Source organism: Protobothrops mucrosquamatus, unplaced genomic scaffold, assembly GCF_001527695.2.
Source record: "Protobothrops mucrosquamatus isolate PMUCROS unplaced genomic scaffold, P.Mucros_1.0 scaffold1600, whole genome shotgun sequence".
Classification (NCBI taxonomy): domain Eukaryota; kingdom Metazoa; phylum Chordata; class Lepidosauria; order Squamata; family Viperidae; genus Protobothrops; species Protobothrops mucrosquamatus.
In genome coordinates this window covers 56,838-62,743 of record NW_015387763.1, presented here as the reverse complement: position 1 = coordinate 62,743, position 5,906 = coordinate 56,838, and positions in this window count along the sequence as shown.

Genomic DNA, 5,906 nt, shown 5'->3' with positions numbered 1-5,906 from the left:
TTAAAGAGAGAAATTCATCGCAACTTACCTATGATCCTGAGATCCAGCAGATGTGATCCATTCAAGTTCAAGCCCTCTCTTTTCCCTTTTTATAGACCTGACGATGGATTTGTTTATCAAAATTATTCACCAGGTAATAATGTGTCAAATTACTTCCTGATAGCATTCAAATGTGGTTAGACTTTGCCACTGCTGACTGTTAGAATACTGTTCCAAACAAAACAATAGTTCTCAGAAATGAAGGCAAATATATGTGTCCCAGGATAATGTTGCGAGATCCAATCTGGGTCGGTCACTGGGACCAGATGTTTAGTCTTCTGAGCTTTTGGACTCGTGCTGAAGCTTCTCACACATTGTTCTATAGATGGCATTTAGCATCGGCGAGATTGGCTAAGATATATAAAAATATGAATCCGGACTGTTGGAAATGTAAAAATAAAGAGGGAACATTTTATCATATGTGGTGGCAATGCCCCAAAGCAAAGACTTATTGGGAACAGATAAGGAGATGGATACAGGAAATAACAAAAGAACAAATTGAATTTAAACCCGAAATATTCCTATTAGGCATAATCAATCCAAAGATGGAAAAACAACTTCAATACATCATTATACACATAATAATGCGCATATGCGCAATCATTATACACATAATAATGCGCATATGCGCAATGCTGGAAAAGGGAAAATATACCAACAAATGTAATGATTATTTAGATACTAGAATGTGCTGAGGTGTACAAACTTACTCTAGAAATAAAAGACAAGGAAGTTACAGAATTTTATGAGATATGGGATAGGTATTACAATTGGTTAGAATTGAGGAATAAAAAAGTATGAGAAGTAATGTAAATAAGTGTAAATAAATGTAAGAGATATAGGACATAGTATTGTTAAGAAAAAAGAAAAATGTACTTTGTATTTTGTTTTTTTGTAAAGAGTAAAAGAAAAAATTAAAATTAAAAAAGAGAGAGAGAGAAGTTCCCTCCAGCACAAGTCCAAAAGCTTGAAAAACTAAACTTCTGATCATGGCGACCGATCCAGATTGGATTCTGCAGAACAATAGTTGCTGCTTTGTAGAAGTATCCTTGGGTTGTGATATGGAAAGTAGAGGGATGGATGTTTGGGGGAAGCATCTCTGCATCCTTCTTCCATAGCTCATATCCTAGCAGGCTGGCTGGGGAATTCTGGGAGTTGAAGTCCCCGAGTCTTAAAGTTGCCAAGTTTGAAGACCCCTGTCCTAGACTTCCCAGCATAAACCAGATCACTGTATAAGCAGAATATTATTTCTTTGAGGGCTGCATGTCTCGTGAACCCAGCAATTTGATTTGGGCAATTTGAGTTCTATTAGATCTCTGAAGAGGGAAAAGTTCTGATGACTTCACCAGGAAGGACATCATGGCTTCACATGCTCTTTCCCACTTCCAGATGGCAATGAGGTCATCTTGAAGAAGGCAACGCCCATAACTTTGCAGATCTTCCTGCTCGTTGAGCTTCCTACGGCTGCTTTTGTCATGTCTATTGCTTCCATAGCCATATATTTAAATTCCTGCAATATAGAGGCATTAACTCATTTGGACAGTACAATTTCTAAGTTCTTTCCCCCAATGGAATGTAGATAAAATTCATCCTTTGCCCCAGAAAGATTGTGAAGTCCTACGCTGGGTAGGGAAGTAATTTCGCCCTGATAAGGATGACATAAAAGGCAGTTATACATCAGGTAAACTGCAACTGGGGCAGAAACCTGGCATTAATAAATTACTTCTATTGATTTATTTATAGTATTTTTATTATTAGCTCTGAGTAAGCTTGAGTTCCCTTTTCCCAGCCCATGTAATCACATCTTCAGCTGTTCAGGATATGGGGGACGGCTTACAGGGAAAATGCTATTTTCTTTGTCCCTGTCCCATCCATCTGGGACTTCCCAGAGAATCTGGATAGCCATTGTTGAGAAACTAGTCTCGGATTACATCAGAGGTTGACTATCTCCATCTAAAAATCCAGATTGTCCCTTGCGATTTATTTTAGTCTCTGGACATGCCCAGGGAATAAGTTTTCTTTTCATCCAAAGGAACGTGTTAAAAAGGAGCAGTTTGATTATGCAAAAACTATCTAGAGCAGTGTTTCTCACCCTTGGTAACCCTAACACAGGTGGACTTCAATTCCCAGAATTCCCCAGCCAGCTGGGCAACCGGCATGTATGTTTGACAGTTGCAACATCCCATGGTAAAATAATCACCATTTGCGGTCTTCCCAGCTGATGTCTGACAAAGCAAAGTCAACAGGGATGGCCATGGCTTTCTGGGGAATTCTGGGAGTCCACAAGTCTTAAAGTTGCCAAGGATGGACACCCGTTTTACAGGTTGGAACATTAAAGGAACTAGTCAATGCATCACAATCATCACCCAGAAATGGCTGAAGCCCCAGTCTAGTTATATAAACTGAGTCTTTTAAATTAATGGTCTTACAGAGTAGGCCATCTGAATGGCAATTTATCCAACTTTTTCCAAATAAAAGTAAACCAATCCCTCATTTCTGGGAATCCTTCCTGAACTTTCAGTTGCGTGGGGCCATTTGTTTCTGCCCCACCTGTTAGTTGGTTAATTATTAAGTCAACTTCTTTGCACCAATATGGCCCTTGTTCAACTCTTGAATGTGCTGGCTCCTTCCTACAAGAAAAAAAAAATCAGACAATGGAATTTTCTTACAAGGGTGTGACCAACCGGGGAGGAACTTATATTCCTTTCTGAAGTGGGACGACATTTTCGACAGCAAACATGACAGGATCTTGGATTGTCTGGGGATGTGTGTGTTTGTGTGTGTTGGTCAGAATGGGAACTGCAACGCATAAAAAAAGGAGTGGGGATTGATTTGCATAATTGCAGCTAATATATTGACCTTTTTTGCATACATCTGCAGACCTCTATACCCCCATTCCGTAGCACCCGTAGAAGAACATCCAGATTCAGCCATAGTTTCATTCCATACAGCATTAACCTTGTGAACTCTCATGCTTCCTCCTTCCGTTATATATTCAAGTTGGACATTATTTAATATTTATTTGCTATGTATATTTAGGGGTGTGGGTCTATACATATGTTGTACATAGTATGTTTAGGTGTTGTGTCATGTGTGTTTCACTTTGAGAGCGGGCAACTAAATTTCATTTTTGATGTGTGCCGTTGTGCCTGCAGTAAAAAAACAACAACAATAAAGGTTATCTTATCTTATCTTACCTTACCTTATCTTATCTCACTCCAGAAATTATATTCGATTACACTTGTGTTATATTCGATTACACTTGTGTTATTTTTGTATTTTTACCTGGTTGTTAGCCGCCTGAGTCCGCAAGGAGAAGGGCGGGATATAAATTTAAAAAATAAATAAATAAATAAACTTTCAATTTGAAATATTAATGGTATGGCCCTCCCGTCACCCATTTGATGATTTCTCTCTTCTATCTTAATGAAACTTATTGCTTGGTAACAATTTTCTTTGAGGGCCATACAAGCCCTTCGTGTGCATTTTTATAGGCAGATATGGTGTCCCCCCCCCCCTCCAATTCCAGGTCTTAACTTGGACGTATTAACTCCCAACGTATTCTTCCTGTGGCTTGTAAAGGAAATATTTTTCTTACTTTATTAAAAGTGTTTCTCAAACCCCTGGATAAGTGCAGCTTTTATTCCCGGCTCATTTGTTGAAACCTAAGGAAGGAACCCTGCTGGCATTATACGCCAAGAGTGAATTCATCCAAAATCAGAATTACTAAATCTTATTCTTCCAAATAAGATGAGTGGCCTCATTTAAATATAATTCGAGACCTTTTTAATGTACCTCCTGAAAGAATGGCTGCAGGACGTGGGTTTGGCTTGTCTAAAGAAAAGAAGAAATAGGAGAGACATGATAGCAGTATTCCAGTATTTGAGGGTCTGCCACAAAGGAGAGGGGGTCAACTTATTTCCCAAAGCACCAGAAGGCAAGACAAGAAACAATGGTTGGAAATTGACCGAAGAGAGAAGCAATCTGGAATTAAGGAGAAACTTCCTAACAGTGAGGACAATTAACCAGTGGAACAGCTTGCCTTCAGAAGTTGTGGGTGCTTCATCACTGGAGGTTTTTAAGAAGAGACTGGACAACCACCTGTCTGAAATGGTATAGGGTTTCCTGCCTGAGCGAGGGGGGGGCTGGACTAGATGACCTCCAAGGTCCCTTCCAGCTCTGTTCTATTCTAATAACTTCCTTTTTGTTAGAAGTAAAAATCTTAAACCTCTTTGAAGATCCAATTTTAACCTTTGAATCAGGTGATCAGCGAGTGCCACAACCTTCTTGAGTTAATTCATTGTTTTGCCCTGGAAAACAAACAGGAAATCTACTCTGCCATCTAGTGAAACCTGAGGGGGAAAATATATATATATATATATTTACCAGAAGCTGATTTGGAATATTCATTTATATTTCATTCATTTATATTTTTTGTTAATATCAAAACTGCATTAAAAACGAGATACAGGTAGTTCTCAGCTTACAGCCATTCGTTTAGTGACTGTTTGAAAATACAACGGCACTAAAAAAAAGGGACTTATGACCAGTTTTCACACTTACGACCACTGCAGCTTACACACGTTTCAAAATTTGGGCGCTTAGCAACTGGCCTATACTTAATAATAATAATAATAATAGTAAAGTTGGAAGGGACCTTGGAGGTCATCTAATCCAACCCCCTGCTCAGGCAGGAAACCCTATACCGTTTCGGACAAATGGCTGTGCAGTCTCTTCTTAAAAACCTCCAGTGTTGGAGCATTCACCGCTTCTGGAGGCAGGTTGTTCCACTGGTTAATTGTTCTCACTGTCAGGAAGTTTCTCCTTAGTTCTAGGCTGCTTCTCTCCTTGATTGGTTTCCATCCGATGCTCCTTGTCCTGCCTTCAGGCGCCTTGGAGAATAGCTTGACTCCCTCTTCTTTGTGGCAGCCCCTGAGATACTGGAACACTGCTATCATGTCCCCCCTCATCCTTCTCTTCCTTAAACTAGACATACCCAATTCCAGCAACCGTTCCTTGTAAGTTTTAGCCTCCAGTCCCCTCATCCAAGAAGCTTCTTCAGCTCTGACTGGATGGTGGGGAAGGGAAGGATTTATACTCCTTGCAGACAGCTGGTCATTTGCATTCTTTTAGATACTCCGGCGCCGCCGTTAGCTGTGCACTTTGGGATGAGCACCCTTCAAATGGTGCTGGACTATGAACTGATTTCCAGAAAACATTGCAGACTGCAGGAACCATTTGCGCTTCAGTGTGAGATGCAGACAACACAGACTCATCCCCAACAGCCTGCGCCTGTCTTCAACCGTGAAGGGACCCAGGGCAGAAAACATCTGGCAGCCAAGAAGGCTCCACACCCATTTGCACCACTCAGGTGACTCTGAGGACACAGACAAACCTCCAAGTGGCCTCAACGACTCTCTAAAAGAAGGCAAATGACCAGCTGTCTGCAAGGAGTATAAATCCTTCCATTCCCATGTAGGGAAGTTAAAGCATTTTGGATTAAAATATGCGGGAATTACTCAAAATATTTTTAAGAAAAAGATAAAGTTTAAGCCGCAGATATTTTTGTTGGGTATTATGGAAGACTTGGATGCAAAAGGAATGGAATTGATGCTGAATTTTATAGCTGCTGCAAGACTATTAGTAGCTCAATATTGGAAAATGGAACGTTTACCTACTATAGAAGAATGGTCATTTAAAGTCTCGAATTTAGCAGAAATGGCCAAGATTTCCGCTTATGTGAAGGATCACTCGCAAGAAAGATATATTTTGGTTTGGAGAAGATGGATAGATTATATTGAGCGTAAATATGGGACTAAAAATATCATTTGGTTTTTGAGTAAATTTTAGAGTATTATGGTTGTATA